This window comes from Dermacentor andersoni, chromosome 6, assembly GCF_023375885.2.
Source record: "Dermacentor andersoni chromosome 6, qqDerAnde1_hic_scaffold, whole genome shotgun sequence".
Classification (NCBI taxonomy): Eukaryota; Metazoa; Arthropoda; class Arachnida; order Ixodida; family Ixodidae; genus Dermacentor; species Dermacentor andersoni.
Window position 1 is genome coordinate 122,522,774 of NC_092819.1, and position 19,821 is coordinate 122,542,594.

The window sequence follows — 19,821 nt, forward strand, 5'->3', positions numbered from 1 at the left end:
CACAATGCCCGGGTGGCCTGAGCCCGGGCTGGCAACCTCGCAGGTCCTTTTTCCATTAAAGTTTTTTCCGTCCGTCAACCCCTGCGACCGTAGTTCCCGAGCTAGACTTCGACATAAATCCAAGTCTCCCCGCGATTAAGCAACAACAGCTCAGAAGTCTACTTCGACGATACAAAGAATGCTTTTCGACGTAATCAAGGTTTCGACGAACCCCAGTCGCAAAGCATCGCATAATAACCGAAGAGTGCACTCGACCTCTCCGCCAGAGCCCATACCGAGTTTTGACGCAAGAACGTGAAGCTATAAGGCACAAAGTCGACGAAATGCAACGCGACGACATCATCGAGCCGTCCAAAAGCTCGTGGGCATCTCCTGTAGTCTTGGTGAAAATAAAGGACGGAACCCTACGTTTCTGCGTCGATTATCGTCGTCTGAACAAAATCACGAAGAAGGACGTATACCCCCTCCCACGGATCGACGACGCATTGCATCGGCTCTGCAACGCTAAGTACTTCTCGTCCATGGACCTCAAGTCTGGCTATTGGCAAATAGAAGTCGATGAAAGAGATCGCGAAAAGACGGCCTTCATCGCCCCAGACGGCCTCTACGAGTTCAAGGTTATGCCATTCGGACTGTGCTCGGCGCCTGCAACGTTCCAGCGCGTGATAGACACGGTTTTAGCAGGATTGAAGTGGCAGACTTGTCTCGTTTACTTGGATGACGTCGTCGTCTTCGCAGGAAATTTCGACGATCACCTGAGGCGGCTTGCGACAGTACTAGAGGCCATCAAGTCATCAGGGCTCACTCTGAAGCCGGAAAAGTGCCGCTTCACTTACGATGAGCTTCTGTTCCTAGGCCACGTAATCAGCAAATCTGGTGTCCGCCGAGACCCGCAAAAGACAGCTGCTGTCGCACAGTTCCCGCAACCAATCGACAAGAAGGCAGTGCGTAGATTCCTTGGCATGTGTGCCTACTACAGGCGCTTTGTCAAGGACTTTCCACGCAACGCTGAGCCGTTGACACATCTAACTAAATGTGATGTTGAGTTCAAGTGGGAAACGCCGCACTCCGACGCATTTGAACAACTCAAACGACGCATGCAGTCGCCGCCGGTACTTGCGCACTTCGACGAGTACGCCGATACAGAAATCCATACTGACGCCAGTAGCTTAGGCCTCGGTGCCGTTCTAGTCCAGAGGAGAAACGGAGTGGAACAGGTGATAGCTTATGCTAGCCGGTCGCTGTCAAAAGCGGAAGGAAACTATTCTACGACCGAAAAGGAACGCCTCGCCATCGTTTGGGCTACAGCTAAATTTCGCCCTTATCTATATGGCAGGCCATTCAAAGTCGTCAGCGACCATCATGCGTTGTGTTGGCTAGCGAATATAAAGGATCCTTCAGGACGGCTGGCACGGTGGAGCCTCAGAATACAAGAATACGACATTACTGTAACCTACAAGTCCGGACGAAAACACTCCGATGCCGATTGCCTATAACGCGCCCCCATGGACCCGCCGCCGCAAGATGACGAGAATGACGACGCATTCCTTGGAATGATAAGCGCGGAAGACTTCGCTGAACAGCAACGGGCAGACCCGGAGCTAAAAGGCCTCGTCGAATATTTGGAAGGGCGCACCGACGTTGTCCCCAGGGCATTCAAGCGCGGACTATCCTCCTTGACGCTTCAAAACAGTCTACCGGTGTAGAACTTCTCACCAGCCCGCGCCAACTACCTTCTTGTTGTTCCGTCGGCGTTGCGTCCAGAAGTACTGCGCGCCCTACATGACGATCCGACCTCCGGGCAGCTCGGCTTTTCCCGAACGCTATCGAGGATACAAGAAAGATATTACTGGCTTCGCCTAACAGCCGACGTCGTCCGTTATGTCAAGACATGCCGAGACTGTCAGCGACGCAAGACACCACCCACAAGGCCAGCCGGATCACTACACCGGATCAAGCCTCCTTGCCGACCCTTTCCGCAGACCGGGATAAACTTGTTGGGGCCAATTCCGACGTCAACATCCGGAAATAAGTGGATCATCGTGGCGACGGACTACCTCACCCGCCTCGCTGAAACTAAAGCTCTGCCGAAAGGTAGCGTGGCCGAAGTGGCAGAATTTTTCGTCGAAAGCATTCTGCTGCGACATGGGGCCCCAGAAGTCTTCATCACCGACAGAGGAACGGTCTTTACAGTGGAGCTCACCCAAGCCATTCTTCTGTATAGTCAGACAAGGCACAGGAGGACAACTGCCTACCACCCACAGACAAATGGTCTTACGGAGCGCCTGAATAGAACCCTCGCCGACATGCTAGCAGTGTACGTCGACGTCGACCACAAAACCTGGGATGCCATCCCGCCGTACGTAACCTTGGCTTACAACACGGCGGTGCAAGAAACAACAGATCACGCCGTTTAAGCTGGTTTACGGCAGGAACCCGACGACGACGCTCGGCGCCATGCTGCCGCACGTCACTGAGGAGGAGGATGTTGACGTCGCTACCTATCTCCAACGCGCCGAAGCAGCCCGACAGCTCGCCCGCCTACGGATCAAGAACCAGTAGCTTACCGACAGCCGACACTACAACCTCCGACGACGCTTCGCCGAGTGCCAGCCCGGTGACCGTGTTTGGGTTTGGACCCCAATACGTCGACGAGTACTGAGTGAGAAACTATTGCGATGCTATTTCGGACCCTACAAGATCATCCGACGTGTTGGTGAACTGGACTATGAGGTCGTGCCAGACGGCATTTCGCATCATAGCGGCGTCGGGCACGATCTGAAGTGGTCCACGTAGTGCCCCTGAAGCCCTTTTACGCACGCTGACGAACTTTCTTATTTTGTTGTTTTGTTTGCTACGAGTGTTTTTCTTTATTACTTTCGTTTGCAGCATCGGGTCGATGCTTTTTAAGAGGGGGGTATTAACCCGCCGTGGTTGCTCAGTGGCTATGGTGTTGGGCTGCTGAGCACGAGGTCGCGGGATCGAATCCCGGCCATGGCGGCCGCATTTCGATGGGGGCGAAATGCGAAAACACCCGTGTACTTAGATTTAGGTGCACGTTAAAGATCCCCAGGTGGTCGAAATTTCCGGAGTCCTCCACTACGGCGTGCCTCATAATCAGAAAGTGGTTTTGGCACGTAAAACCCCATAATTTAATTTTTTAAGAGGGGGGTATTGACACGTGCACTTCTTTGTCTTTATCGGCTGACACGTTTCACTGCCTAACAAATGTTATCGTACAGCGCGGGACGCGCCTGCATGTATATGAAGTTTCTGGAAAGTTATCGATGCTTCTATCCGCTTTCTGTTGTCGCCGAACCTTATGTTATCTGATTTCATCGCCTGACGCGAATAGTGTAGAACTTTGTGGAAGGCACGTGGGCTCCAACGATTTGTCTAGAACATTCGACGACTGCTGTATAAAAGCCGACGCGCTTGGCCCGCTGATCAGATTTTCGACGATCGCCGACCGTATTCGCCGCTATCGTTGTGCTATATGTGTAGCCTGTTTTGTGGGCACAGGTTCGCCCAATAAAAGGTTTGTCGTTCACAGTATTGCTACTGCGTCCTTCAACGTCACCACCACATGACAATACATATATATATATATATGCGCCAATAAACACCACACATTGATTCATTCATTCTTTATTGTTTGGTGCTAGCTTACAACTAACCCTAAGAAGTTCAGAAAAAATTTGACAAATTTTACCACTTTGTAGTGTTGCATCTGGGTCGCAAGCCCCAAGGGTAGCGTTGGCCTGGCGGCCTGGGGCACAACTGGAAGCATCCGAAGGTGCTGTCAAAGGATGAGTCGACTGCTAACAGAACAACTTGTTTATTCTAGCATCGCAAAAGAGCGGCCGGTCAGGTCGACCGAAGTGGAGAAACGGGAGAGCGCGTTACTCGACGGAAGAAATCGGAGCCTCCCTCGGCGTCCGGGGCAGCTGCTTTTATACTCTCGGAGTCGAGGGCAAGAAGGAACGGCTTGCGAGAGGCGCCCGTGACGGCGGGGCACGGACACGCTGAAAGACACGTTGAGACAAGAAGTGACGCATCCGCCGGGCCGGCGCCGGTCAGACCTCCTCGCTTCACAGTTGGGGAGCTCTTCTCCCCGGCTGCCGCGCTTTGACAAGCGTGGGCACCAACATGCAGACACACTCAAACACACACGAAGACACGTGGCATTGAAACATGCCTGGACGCGCTTGGCAGGAAGCGTTACGGCAGCGCTGAACGGGCCAAAATGTCCGCCGCTTTGAATGAAGCCCCGGCGCCCGTTGCATCCGCGCCGGCTTTACCGCGCGTCGTAGGAGAAACGTAACAGTAGTAATATCTTGCGGTGTTTCAGGAGAATTTTCTTATGTTTGATGCTGAATACAAAATTCAGGACAATCTTTCGCCTGTGCATCGGGATAACAGGTTGACTTATATTTATAAGCATGTTACGGCATTGTATCTTGGTCTTCGCTACTGCATCGTTAATGATCGATGGTGAATAATTCTGACCGGCTAAGACAGTGCGCATAAGATCGCAGCATGATGCAAGATCTTTATGCTTTGTACAGATTTGCCTCAATTGAAGAGCTTCACTACAAGGTATTGATAGAAGCAGGCTTGCTGCGGAGCCCTTTTTTCGCCATTCGTATGCAAGCTGGTTGTATTCGTGCCCTCTTGCAGGTTCGCTGGCCACGCGGCGACATTGGTCAAATCGCGTAGCAGAACCTGCTTAAAGGCCCGTTCACACTACACGAAACATCCGGCGATCGAAGCGGATTCGGCCGCTTTTGACGCCGAGGAGGGCGGAAAGCGGCGCGGGAAAGGCAATTGGCCCAGCACCTATTTTTTTCCTCTTCGCCGCCGCCGGAAGTTGCGTTTTTTACGTCACAGCCCGTCTAATCTCAACGTGGCAGCCAGTATGTCTGAGTGAGCAGCCTTCTTCGGGGAAATGCTCATCGATAGAATTAAGCAGCACGCCATAGTGTACGACAAAATGAACTTCAAGGGCATTGCCTACAAAGAGCAGCTATGGGAGAGGATCGAGAAAGAAATGGGAGTGAATGGTAAATAAAACTGCAATTCCCGCTTACTCGAGCCGATGCCGGAGCGACAAGACTTTCTCATTGCCAGTACCTTACTTTTAGGCATATTCTCCGTCAAACGTCAGCAAACATTTTTCCAGCGCCGCTGCATGCTCCTATGCCGTGCATATTCAGCTCGTGCGCCGTTCGAATGCCTGCGCAGGCATGCACGCGCGACACTGATGGCACCGCGAGAGTAGCGCTGTGTTACAATAGCAACTTTTCTTTGCTACAACACGGAGCGTAAAGTGTTCTTAACGATCCATGATCTGCGGCGACAGCCGATGCCCGGCAATTGTTGCCGCGGGCAACGGCGGTTGTGTTATGGTCTGCCAAAGAAATAACGGCGGACGATTAATTGCGCTTAAATTTGGCGCGGAGATGGCATGCAACAGTCTTGATTTTTCAATACCATATATGGGTGCTGTACTTGCCTGATTCCATCAGAATTGATTTGAAATCGGCCCCTCTGCAGCATCGGTGAGCTAGAACAGTCAGCTTACGCAAAGCTGATGCAGGTAGCAGCATTTGGTGCTTATACATATTGCAGCTTCACAGGTAAATCCTTCCAGAATAGACAAAACAAGCGTTACTCGGAAGGCACCACTAGTATTCGCGACAGCTGCTTGTTTAAGGTCGCCGATGCTGCAGGCGACACGGATTTCCAAGTAATTATGATCAATTCAGGCATGTACATACCCCAAACGTGGTATTTGAAAAGCAAGACGATTGTATGCCATCTATGAGTGAAATATCAGCGCGAATAAGTAGCAGTTTAAACCGAGAGAGACACTTTGCAGTGCGTTTAGCGCTGCAACAATTATAGTCAAACTTTGATAAAACACCACGTACAGACACGTGTACTTACTCTCTGTAGTACTAGACGTCTCGATCGCGAAGCAGTGGCAAGAGATTGTTGGCCCGTCCCAACCTATCCCGCTCCTGCAAGGACGGGCATTCCCACCACCGTCGTCGTCGCCGGCACCCCTTAGGGTGCTCAGCCAGTCGCAGCTCTTGAAGCATAGCCATCATTGAGTTGCACAGGAGAATCGCGATAATTTCTTCTTCTTCCGACATTTCCTCGTCTTTTGAAAAGCTCGCCATCGTGCTGTGCTCACTATTTCGCAGCTGGAAGCCCAGCCATGGCGCAATACAAGCAAACGCAACAAAAGCCCGTGAACGAGAGGCACTCACGTGAACTCTCGTCTCGTTCGCGAAGTCGCGAAACCAAAAAAGAAACTGCCGCGAAATCTCGCTGTCTTCACGGAACATCGAGAAACGGCGGGGCGGATCCGCCAGTGCGCGCGTCAACAGATGAGAACACGCTCTTTTTTTTTTCTGGCGAGCGCGAATTTTTGTAGTAGTGTGAATGGGCCTTAAGTGTGCCGTGTATAGAGGAGCTTTTTTTTCTGCCGCATTTAACTGGGAAGCTATCATTCACTTTTAAATGGCTGGGACGGCGCTCGTACTCACCAGGGGCAAGCAAATATAATAAAAATATTTATAAAATAAACCGTCGTTAACTACTAATATTCGCAGGTAATGTATGGCTTTCCGTCATTTCATGAAAGTAATCACTTTGAAATTCTTAACTTGTGGTTACGTTTACGGCTACAGTTCCACAAGTCGACAGATATAGTGGGGGAGTAGTATAAAAAAAGAACTTTCTGTCAACATCAATCGTTAATATTGTTCGTGCGTTGTGAAGTGGATCAACTCAACCTGGCCGGTTTTTCAGTCAACCAAAACTTGACACAAGTAATAGTGGAACGTTTTTTTTTTCTTGAAACATTCGGTGCTGCAAGAAGACCACTCCAAAATGTGCGAAAGTGTCTATCGGCACAAGCAGTTTTCATTCACATCTGAAATTTGTACATAATTAGCGAGCATAGATTCCACAAGATCCACACCAATGCCAGAAATATCCATCACGGGCTGGTCACACGGAAGTTGACTATCACGTATGTTATGACGGCGACACATTTTGTGACACACAGAAAGAAGGTACAGTACAATACCTGCGTTTCACTGAAAGTATTCGAAGTAAGGACTAACAAAATGTTCAACTGGCTTCATACATCTCCACGAAGAGGAAGTAGCCTATAACGGCTCTCATTATTTTAACTATATGCCGAATGAAGAAGCATATTTCTATCGCGCCTAGAAGCGCATATAATCTGCCTGTCGATAAGCATTGCGTTATATTCATATGTACAGTAAAGCACGGTGATTATTAAGCCACTAATATGACGCAACAGCAACGCAAGAAACCAACCATTCATAAAAAACTTAACACCCTTCATCGGAAGGGGGATTAGCAGTTCGTACTTAATCAGCATATAGTTTATACCTCCATTAATGGTATAATTAAATACATTTTCCGGCGAAAATTGCCCCTCGTCTATAATATAGGTGCCTAAAAAGTTGCACTCACCGAAGCTGAGCTTAAAGGAAGGTAAGTGAGCGTATAGTAGCGTCTGCGCTCTAATATTAACATAAAATAGAGAGCTTAAACCTTCATGAGCATGATATCTTAGTAGAGATGAATAAAAACGCAATAAGAAATTACGTGCGTGCGTCCTTTTGCCGTCATTGTTCTTGAAATTTGATGAAACATCACGGCTGTGTCTTTTTTTATTTAGCCTTGGCTGTATGTGTTCACACCTAACAAACACGCAGTCAAACCATTCAGTACAAAGTATTTGCCTGACATCAGATGGGCTGCCATCATTATGAATGGGTCGAGGGCGACTGCGACTATTGCAGTCCACTCAGGCTTGGCAGAACTGGTTTACTCATGCAAAAGGAATACCTGCTCAGAAAATAAAGTGAAATATTTCTGCTTGCCTGCTGTCATTCGGAAACATGAAAAGCTTCGGAGAACTGGAATTACCGCTGTTAGAACACCAGGGATCCGCGCAACACATGTGATGCCCCGTTTTAGCCATCTTTGTCTAATGCTTGGTTGAACAGGTTTCTTGCGTCTTCCGTTCGTTGCACGTCTGATGAAGCTTCTATGTCTCCTGGGTTCCGTCTTCATACGCAGGGGAAAAACCGAAGCAGATGACCAAGCGCGATCCGACGTGATATCGCTGAGCGAGTGGCACGGGGGAACGGAGGTAAGCTCGAAGTACGCACGAATACAACCACTTTCCACGTTTCACCCGATTTAAAATAACCAAAAGAGAAATAAAAAATAAGTTAGGCTGTCCGTCAACCGCTCGGAGTGCACATGTTCTTTGAAAACCGAAACTAGCACTTGCCTTCCGGGGGTAGGGACACCTGCCAACTACGCAAGGAGTAGCGCCATCAGCAACGCGAACGACAGGTGACATGGTGGGCACAAGAACCTTGAAGAGACCATGCCAGATAGTTGCCAGGTTCGTTGGCCAGTGCGGCATTACCTCTCGGTGCTGCACTGGCCAGTTTTCCGAAGGTGTACAACAAGGATTTGGCGACGGCGAGCGAGGGGGCAGCGGAGAGCAAGGCCGCCGGTTCTGTGGTGATGGCGAGCTGTCGCAGTGTAGAATCCGGTCAGGTACATCAAGATGCATTGGGTCCTTGCGGGCACAAAACGAAGAGGACCGACTGCCTTCCGGGCAGTATGTGTACTCGGGACGCGGTAACGACGGCCGGCGATAGCGACAACGGCGGGAAATATGACCTACCCCATTGCAGTTGAAGCATATTGGCCTGTCGTGACGCGTATGTCACTAGTTTGGATCGCGGTATCTGGGATAGGCCGATTGTGGGCGTGGAGGTCGAAAGAAATGCTGACTGCAGAGTAAATTACCGCAAAGATTGGATGAATGAGTACGTTAGCTAGTTCTTCTCGCAGGACAAATTGGATCAGCGATACTGCCGGTAGGGACTCGTAGGAACGAGTTTGGGGAACAGATGGAGACGCGGCCTCAATTTCACGCCGCACAAGACGCAGCAAGCTTACAGTACCAGGTGGCGAGACATCCTGACACGTTAAGGTAAGGACGGTGTTAGGGAGCCAGTCGAATCGTCGCTTGACACGACCGTTCTTCGCGTCTTCAAAGCATCGGCGCTCTCGTATAATGTCGTCGACGGTCGAGCAGTCCTTATACCGCAGTAAATTAAAAACGTCGTTCACGATGCCTTTAAGAATGTGGCTAATTTTGTCAGTTTCAGGCACCTTGTCCTCGACCCGCCGACAGAGTGCTAATACATCTTGAATTTACACAACTTAAAGTATTCTTGATGATTGAACGCCGCACGAAAGTTCTATCGTGGCGGCTCTTTGGTGCCCGACTGGCTTCCCGAAGGGCTCTTGCAGTTTTTGCTTGCAGGTTTCCCAACTAGCCAGTTCCTCTTCGTTTGTTTGCAACCAAACACGGCCCGGGCCATTCGTTAATGTTCGTTAGGTAACGGCAGGCATAATAGTTGCGTCTCACTGGACTGTTCTTGCTGGTTTTCTCGTATTCGGTTAAGCTGTCTTACAATATCGCTAGTTGACAGCATACCGTCCGTGTGAGCAAAATAACTGTATAGAAAAGAGATGTCTAAGCTGACTGAAATATTTTTGTCTGGAACTACGATATTCACATATTGAAACAGAAAATGCGCAGTGTGTATAAAGGGAGATAGTGGTCGAATTTCCTTTATCAGCTTATCGACGTAGCAGGAAATGCTCAGGGATACGGTACTGATTCCAGCAAATATGACCCTGCCAGGGTTGCTTTCATTGTCCATATTAGACAAGAGATTGAATTTTTCAGCTATTACGCTTAAAGAAACGAGAACTTTCGCTGTTGTTTCAGAAAATTTTTGCCTACCTTAATCTGTTAGGACGCACTGAGTGACTTTTTTTATCTTTGAGTTGTTTCTCTATCTAGTTGTTTGTAAAATAATTTAGCATTCAGTTGACGTGGTGCCTTATTGATGTAGTACGCGGTGTTTATGAAAACGGTTCTTCTTAAAATCTAAACAAGATCTCCTAAACGCTCTGCAGTGCTGGGGGGAATGAAACACGTGTCAGACGAATTCCCCATCAACACAAGTCCACCGTCTTAGCACACTGCACATTGAATGCCCGCAGTGACGGAGCGAACTATTCGGATTCCGCGCACTGTACTGCTTGCCATACATCTTGGAGGCCGCGCCCAAGCTTCGTGGCCACGTTGCTAGATGGCACAACGTGTCCATAAGGAAATACGTGAAACGAACGGGGCTACAGTACACAAATCGCAGACAACGTGCTTTGACAATTCGCATATTCGCATATGATGGAGTCGAGTTCCTTTCTAATTTCAAATGGAGCCATGTGTCACGGTCATGACACATGGCTCCAGATTTGACGACCACCGACTGTGCTCACCCAATGTTATTGGAACTACAGTTTCTTTTTCATGTTTGCTTGAAGTTCGGCAAATATTCAGTTAGAGCTCGTTCTGCTGGCGTATCTTGATCTTCAAGGTCATTAGGTGGCAATTTCTTCCAGCACGATGTAGTGCTAAATGAGGATTTCCGGTGGTTTAAATGGCCTGATATATACCGGAAAGCTTTCGTTTGCATGCCGATGATTCCTAACACCTCTTCCAACCGTAGGTTAATAGTTTATACTGCCATGCAGCATTCAGCAAGTGCGAGCATACTCACGTGACCATGAAACATTTTAATCCCATTTCCAGCACAGATGCATCGTGCCCTGATAAAAACAATCTGCCAAAAGACTACCAGTATTGCCACAATGACTACAAGGAACAGACGGTAGGGTCCACCTTAGTTTTTCTGTTTGTTAAATCGAAATAAGTGCACCGAATGGCAGGACTGAAAATATCTAGACACACAACATTAGCACGTTGGTTTCTCCTACGTCTGCAATTTATCGCTGTGAAGCTGCAAGCTCTTCCCTAATTTCATTTGCTGGAGCGCTATAACGTAAAGCTATTCCAATTTTTTTTATTCTAAGTCCGCTATCAGCACATCGCGATTGGTGAAAAGCTTTATTGGACCAGCCCCACTTCGTGTGTCTGTCATGCGACGTCATGAAAACCGTGACAGCTCTCAGTCTCACATGCAACGTAAACACTGATTATTCGTGATTCTACCCAACGAAAAAATAATTATTTCTCGTTCGACACCTTTTCGCTATAATTCCTCTTCCTTAGGTCCAAAGGTTTCAGCTTGTACTCATTTGACCTTTGTGTCATTCGACGTCACGAAACCGCGTAAACTCATTGCGTCAAAGTGAAGTGTACACGATGAAGATGCATTAGTATGCCGAACACAATTGGACTTTTTTTTTCAGAATAACTGGGGCCGCCCCGTTTCGAAAGGAATAGAATATGGCTGCCGCCGATCGGTCAGACACTGGCTACTCGCACCTGCGGGATAGCATGGGTTTGTTTTCGTATAATAATCCTTTTAGCGTCACAGTATAACATTAGCCAGACCTTTCAGCACGTATACGACATTACTCTGCCAACGACGTTGGTCGATCCCCAAGAGAGTGCAGTACCGGGCTGACCCACGGCGGTCGTGAAGCAGGCGTTAAGCCCACCCTACACGTGCGCCGATTCCGAAGATAGTGCAATGTCGGGCCGACCCGCGGCGGAATTGAAGTTCACCATTAAGTGGGGCAAATACACAGCTTCGCTGGTCATCCGCATTCACAGAGTGGAAGGGCACTGAATTTTTCTTTCGGAATTTAGGCAACTATTGATACAATTCAATGTCCCAGACGTCAGCATATCATTTTCAGCGCTTCTGCCACACAGGGTCCCGCCACCCCCTTGCAGCTCCACCATTCGAACTACCCCCATCCATTGCCTCAAGATACCATGTCACCATCCTAACGGCTTTAGAAATGTGTGGCGCACTGCTGCAGCGCTACTCAAGTCATTCTTTCAATTCTCATGCATTTTTTTTTATTCACCTAGTGACCGGCTGACCAGGTCCCCTAAAACCACAAGCGCACGCGTTTTACGAGAGCTGCCGTTTCTGTGCCGTTCTCTTAAGGCTTTCTAACCTCTGACTCCCCCAACATCCTCCTATGTCGTTTTTTTTTCCTTGAGGTTGGTTGGAAGCGCATCCAAGCTGTTCGACATCCGGCCCTTTGGTGTGTCGTTGAAGTTCTTCGCGGACAATTTGCCTTATAGTTGCCGCACGGCCAAACTGAAAACTGGAGTTGTCGTTTTCGTCAATGCTTGCGACCGCTGTGACATTTGCTAACCTGCCGAACTTTGGCCTGATACGGCGCAGCTTCAAGGCCTCAAATGTGCGGCAATGCTTGATGAAGTCGGCGACCGAGGCGAAACTCTCTTTTCCGATTAAATAATTGTAAACATTGTAAAACCGTAACAACATGAACAACAATCAAGCCCACAGCACCACTCTCAGATTTGTGCAGCTTCCTTCAAGTCGAATTTGGGTAAGTTCCCAGAGAGTATACATTAAAAGTCAAATGAGTTTTATATTTGTTGTTTATTTGATCAAAACTGAAGATAAGCCTGGGTTATATTTTGGTCATGTATGTAGATATACCAGTGCTATATTCACTAACAGATTTTTTGGAAAGGATTGAAGCCATCGCTCTAGGAATGAATACTCATCATATCCACGTGAAAAGGGACATGTAAATAGACAGAACGGTTTGCAATCTTCCAGTGTTAATGATCTAAGCGACAACAAATGAAAATTTGGTGATCATTATTTTAGGAATTCAAAATGTTTACATGCTTGCTTATCCGGAGGCTTTTGTGTTGATGTCACAATACAATACGTCACCAAGGAATAGTTCGTCACCTGCATGGAGCCGGTTGGTAATCCAATTTTGCTGACGTGGGAGAAAGGTGCACGTTGACCAGACGGGTAGATGTCTGAACACAAGGATCAGAGAGCATAACTTTCTATTCTCTAAAAAAAATACTGGTCAACTTGCCATCGATTGAAGTTCTGCGGCGGCATGCTGGAAGTGAAAGAAACAAAAGTGGTGTGCAGGACAAGGAAGGAGCTGACACGTGAAATTATAGAAGCAGCTAAAATTCCAGTGTCAAGTGTGTGTGTAGTGTGAAGGCTTGTCATGCATGAGGTTTCATGCATCATGATGCCTGTTAGCTCGTATGAGTGTTAAAAATATGTCCTTCTCTTCGCTGAAGTACTTCTTGGATGCGTTTGAACACGTGTTTATATATGCTTATCCAGCAGTGAATCAAAAGTAGCAGTGCAGCGGTGGTGTTTGTCAACTGTGTTACGTCTTCGTATAGAACTGAGCTGCCATATGTTGTTCAGATTCGCCAACTAGCACACCGGTACGTTCTAAGCATGTGAAGGTAGGCTGAAGCACATGCGCTGGCACACCAAATAATAAGGGGCTAGAAAACAAGGCTGAAAAAGCAGATGCTGTGCCTATAACCATGACCCTGAAAGAGTACATAACAGAACAAAAACGGGCAAGCAAAACCACATAAGTTCGTTCTCTAGCAGCTAACCAAGTACTATGTTGGTTTTCTCAAGGTATGTCAAGTTTTTATTTGGCACTGTACTGTGTCCATCTGCATCTGAGGCAAGCGAACCAGTCGAGCGCTTAAAGTAATCTTGTGCTGTCGGCTCGCTCGTTCACATGGGAACAAAACAAATGCATCTGCCTATCTTGAGTGAATGACAATTTTTCGGTCGGAAATGCTTACCCGAAGACCTTGGAAGCAAGGGCACCAATTCATTGTTTTCCAAACGGGCTGGTGCTGCTCAAGCTGTGTGCATTCATCTGTATGCCCAGAAACTGCAATTCCAGTTTTTCTGAACCAGTGGGTGCGCGGCGGTGCTAGGAATCGAACCCACAACTTTCCGCAGCCGAGACGGGCACTCTACAACAAGTGCAATAAAACAGACGCCGATTTTTACGGGTATGAACCATACAACTAAACACTCAAAGCTTAGAATACCTAGTGTGTGTACCACTTCAACAAAAAGTATGCTGCACAGTATCAATAGGGCATACATAATATAGCAATTTTTTTTCCTTCATTCTTATCATCCACTGCGCATGGATAGCCAATCATGATAGTATATGCGAAATTCTAACCTTACAGTGCACCAGAAAGCCATAAATTGCAATCGAATCACAACACTATCCCAGCCCTAGATGCATTCATGAAGTGTTCATTTAACACATGGGCATTATACTGGAGCTAAATACGCCTAATGTGACCAAAAATTTTCAGAAACGCTGTAGGCACCAAAAACGTTCAGCCTATACTGAAACGTCGTCAAATATGAAGTCATGATATTGTTGCAGGAAGAAAGCAGGCCCACGAGTGTCAAATAACGTATATTTACTACTGGCGTATATGGCATTCAGGCAACTGCCAGACTCCGTGTTCGTCTAGTCCAATCCAACTTCTTCGTTTCCTTCACCGTAACATCACCCTCCCGGTGGAGTAGCTCCGTCCCGGTCCAAGTTATAGAGCCTCAGTTAATGGGGGGACATAGGGCTTAAGCCTGGCGACGTGAGCAACATCGCTGGTTACGTTGCGATGCACTGAAGGGTGACCGACTGGGGCGATCTCGTATTTCACATCGGATAGTTGGCGTGAGATCCGGTACGGACCAGAATACCGGGAAAGTAGTTTTTCCGACAAGCCGACGCGACGTGAAAGCGTCCAGAGAAGGACAAAGGAACCAGATGAAAGATGGTAGCCTCGGTGCCGAAGGTCGTAGTGTCGCTTTTGAGAAGCTTGCGAGACTGTGAAGCGATGATGGGCGACATCTCGGGCCTGGGCGGCTTAGTCAATAGCATTGCGAGCGTAACCAGTGCTGGGTGATTGTACTGCGGAAGGTAGTAACGTCTCAAAGGGCAAGGTGGGGTCGCGGCCATACAAAAGGTAAAATGGTGAAAATCCGGCAGTGTCGTGACAGGGCGAGTTGTATACAAAGTGACGTATGGTAAAGCGACGTCCCAGTCACGGTGATCATCAGAAGCGTACATTTCCAGCATTTCAGTTAGCGTGCGGTTGAGTCGCTCGGTGAGGCCGGTCGTTTGAGGATGGTACGCGGTAGCAATCTAGTGTTCTGTAGAGCAGGAGCGGAGCAGGTCATCGATGACCTTCGATAAAAAGTAGCGGCCGCGATCCGTCAGCAACTGGCGAGGGGCGCCGTGGTGAAGGATGACGTCGTGTAGTAAGAAGTCTTCGACATCTGTAGCGTAGCTGGTTGGTAGCGGTCGTGCGATGGCATATCTCGTGGCATAATCGGTTGCTACAGCAGTTCTTTTGTTGCCTTTGATAGAAATTGGAAAGGGGCCAAGGAGGTCTAGGCCCAGACGAAAGAAAGGCTCTGTGGGGATATCAATTGGTTGAAGCAAACCAGTGGGAGGCGTAGCAGGCGTCTTCCGGCGCTGACACAGGTCGCAAGAAGCGACATAACGGCGCACAGAGCGTTAAACGCCGGGCCAGAAGAAGCGGCGCCGCAGGCGGTCGTATGTACGAGTTATGCCCAGATGTCCAGCAGTAGGAGCGTCTTGAAGTTGCTGAAGCATGGCTAGTCGAAGGTGCTTGGGAACGACTAGGAGGAGCTCAGGGCAGTCAGGGCAAACGCTACGACGGTATAAAGTTCCATCGCGCAAGGTGAACATGCGGAGGGACGGGTCATTGGCCGAGGAGCTTAGGCGTTTCATAAGTGTTCGAATAACAGGATCTTTGTGCTTCTCGTCGCCAATATGGAGGAAGCCGGAGATGGATAGAACACTGATGTCCAAGTCTGCATCGGCATCGTCCGGTTGATCCACGGGATTGCGGGACAGGCAGTCAGCGTCTTTATGCAGGCGTCCTGACTTATACATAATAAAAAATGTCTATTCCTGTAGACGCAATGCCCAACGTGCAAGTCGTCCAGTTGGGTCCTTCAAAGAGCAGAGCCAGCAGAGGGCGTGATGATCGGTACGACGCAGAAGCTCCGACCGAAAAGGTGCGGCCGGAATTTCGCGACCGCCCATACGAGCGCGAGACATTCTCTCTCAGTAATGAAGTAATTTCGCTCGGGCGTGGAAAGAAGGCGGCTAGCGCAAGCGATGACACGGTCTTGGCCCTGTTGACGCTGAGCGAGGACAGCGCCGATGCCATGACCACTCGCGTCAGTTCGTACTTCAGTGGGTGCAGAAGGGTCAAAGTGTGACAGAATAGGGGAAGTTGTAAGCCGCTAAATCAGGGTAGAAAAGGCTTTCTCCTGCAGAGGTCCCCAAGAGGAAGAGGCGTCTTTCTTAAGAAGGTCAGGGAGAGGGTAAGCGATGTCGGCAAAATTTTTCGCAAATCGCCAGAAATAAGAGCATAAGCCCAGAAAACTACGAACATCGTTTGTTAAACAAGGTACAGGAATATTTCGCACGTCGTGAACTTTCTGTGGATTAGGTTGGATTCTGGTGGCGTTTACGAGATGGCCGAGCATGTTAATTTCCCGGCGACCGAAATGGCACTTGGAGGAGTTTAGCTGAAGGCCAGCCCTGCGAAACACGGAGAGTATGGTTGTGTGGCGCCGCAGGTGGCTCTCAAAGTTCGGCGAAAATACAATGACATCGTCGAGGTAACAGAGGCATGTAGACCACTTCAAGCCGCGCAAGAGAGTCCATCATGCGCTCGAATGCAGCTGGCGCACTGCATAATCCAAACGACATGACTTTAAATTGGTACAGACCGTCCGGTGTGACGAAGGCGGTTTTCTCGCAGTCCATCTCATCGACGCTAATCTGCCAATAGGCGGAGCGGAGGTCAATTGATGAAATGTATTGGGATCCGTGACGGCAGCCAAGAGCATCATGAATGCGCGGCAGGGGATAAACATCCTTCTTTGTTATCCTGTTGAGGTGACGGTAGTCAACGTACAAGCGCCACGGGCTGTCTTTTTTCTTTGCTAAGACAACCGGTGATGCCCACGGGCTACTGGAAGGTTCAATGATGTCCTTGTCAATCATCCTGTCTACCGCTTTCTGTATGATGGCCCTTTTTGTTGCGGAGACACGATATGGCCGCCTATGAATAGTGCTTGCGTCACCGGTGTTGATGCGATGCGTGACAACAGATCTCTGGCCAAGTGGACGGTCGTCCAAATCAAAGATGTCCCGATAAGATGACAGAAGGTGACGCAGACCTGCTGTTTGCTTGGAAGGAAGGTCAGGGGCGATCATCTTAGAAACATCGTCCGCAGGCGTCGTGTACGGAGGAGTGGGTGACAAAGGTCCGTTGGTACTGAGGAAGGATTCATAGAACAAAGAAGAAACCTCAAATTCTTCCGAAGGAGTGATATGCGCTATGGCGATACCGTGTGGCAGCACATGCGAGGAAAATCCAAAATTGAGATTTTGCAAGCTAGCGCAGTTTTCGCGGATCCGTATGAAGGTGCTCGGCAGGGCAACATTGCGCGAGAAAACCACGTCAGTAATCTGCGACACGACGTACTCTCCATCAGGTACGGGAGGACAGGGCGTTAGGAGGACATTTGTAGCCGCCTGTTGAGACAGCCTTGCAAACTCAGCGGTACATAAGCGATGTGAAGCACAAGTTGTTGCGTTGGCAGGAAGCGGCAGATCCAACTGTACAAGACCTGCGGAGCAGTCAATTTGGACAGAGTGTTTCGAAAAGAAGTCGAGACCGAGAATTATGTCGTGCGGACAGTGTTCAAGGACGATAAGTAGACCAATGGTATAATGGCCCCCAATGGTCACACGCGCTGTGCAGATTCCAAGGAGAGGTGAAGTACTCCCATCGGCGACTCGCACAGTGCCGGGTATGGTGGTTGTCATAACCTTTCTGAGCCTTCGGCGGAGAGCAACCCTCATAACTGAAAGCTGCGCTCCTTTATCAACCAGAGATCTAACAGGAGCGCCAACAACTTCAATGTCCAGTAGGTTTCCACATGTAGGCAGGGTCAGCAGAGGAATTGTGCACCCGGTCTGAGCTGCAGCTTCACCTCCGGGAGCTGCACCGCCTAGCTTCCCGAAGCGAAGCGACGGGTTGCGGAAGGGGACGAAGAGCGGTGAACGAGAGGCGAACGGGACCTACGACCTTGCGGAGGCGGGGAGCGGCTGGATCTTGGTGGAGCACTGTCGGCGTTGATGTTCCTAGTTGGCATATAGGGCGAGAAGGTACAATTGTCTGGTACTTGGCGGTAGTGACTCGGAGACGACCACCGAGGAGGCGACGACCAATGGTAGCGGCAATGACAGGCGATGTGTCCAATGGCGGAACAATTAAAACAGATAGGTTTATCATCCACTGTGCGCCAGTCAGCTGGGTTGCAACGAGGGGGCGGAAAGCTTTGCGTCGGGGAGCGAGCGGCCGGAGAAATCTTTTAGGTGTTTGTATGGCGGGCCGAGCAGAGAGATGGAATGCCCAAACTTGCTAGTTCCTCCCGAACGACCGCTTGTATAAGGGATATAGCAGCCACGCTTTCCCGACAGTCAGAACGAACTGGAGCCGGAGCCATGGCCTCAAGCTCACGGCGAATGATGCGCGTGATTTCTTTCGGTCTTGTGGGCTGAACGAAGCGCGGCGGGTCTTTGCACGAAGATGTCGCGCCGGTATTGGGCAATCGGTCGAAAGTTTGAGCGACGCGCGGCCCTTCACGTGTTCGAAGTGCCGGCACTCCTTTATAATTGCATCCACAGTGGCACAATCCTTGCACACCAGGAGATTGAAGGCATCGTCTGCAATACCTTTCAATAGGTGACCAATCTTGTCTGCCTCGGTCATGTTGTTATCAGCCTTGCGACAGAGCGCCAGCACATCCTGTATGTAGACAATATAGCATTCTGTGGACGTTTGAGCGCGACACGCAAGTTCTTTTTTGCCGCCAGCTGACGACCGACAGGTCTGCCAAACAGGTCTCGCATTTTTTCTTTACGGACATCCCAGCTCGTTAGGTCAGCTTCGTGTGTGTCGTACCATTGCCTCGCAGTTCCTCTTAGGTAAAATATCACGTTTGCTAGCATCATTGTTGGATCCCACCTGTTGTTGTCACACACTCGTTCGTACATCGTAAGCCAGTCCTCGACATCGGCGTTTTCCGTGCCATAAAATGTCCCTGGGTCCCGCGGATGAGTGAGGATGACCGTTGGCAAGGGCTGCTGAGGCGTTGTCGCTTGTGTCGGTTGATTTGCCATTGTGTCGGCAGGTAGATGATGTCCGCTGCGAAGTTCCGTGATTGTACCCCGCACCTCCACCAAAATGTTGCAGGAAGAAAGCAGGCCCACGAGTGTCAAATAACGTATATTTACAACTGGCGTATATGGCGTTCAGGCAACTGCCAGACTTCGTCTTCGTCTAGTGTAATCCAACTTCTTCGTTCTCTTCACCGTAAAATCGGTGATCTTCACTTGCGAATAAACCGTAACCGTAGATCTTCACTTGCGAATAAAACACTTGCAACACAAATACCAAAGGGAACTAAGCACTTTCCACCACGAAACGTCACACAATCATTCCACGGGAGCAGAACTTTCCAACCAGCCTCTCTTTCAAAGTCACACTCATGACGGAAACAGTAGCACCAGTATCCACTAATGCAGTTGCAGGTACATTATCAATTAACACACACACTTGAAGTAGGAAAGGCAAGGCGCAGAAGACCAGGACTTAGGAAGAAGAACACAAACGACAAGACGGGCGCCACTCACAACTAAGTTTATTTTCGTTTTCGTCTTGTCGTTTGTGTTCTTCTTCCCAAGTCCTGGTCTTCTGCGCCTTGCCTTTCCTACTTCAAGCATGAACCAACTAGCCCAAGC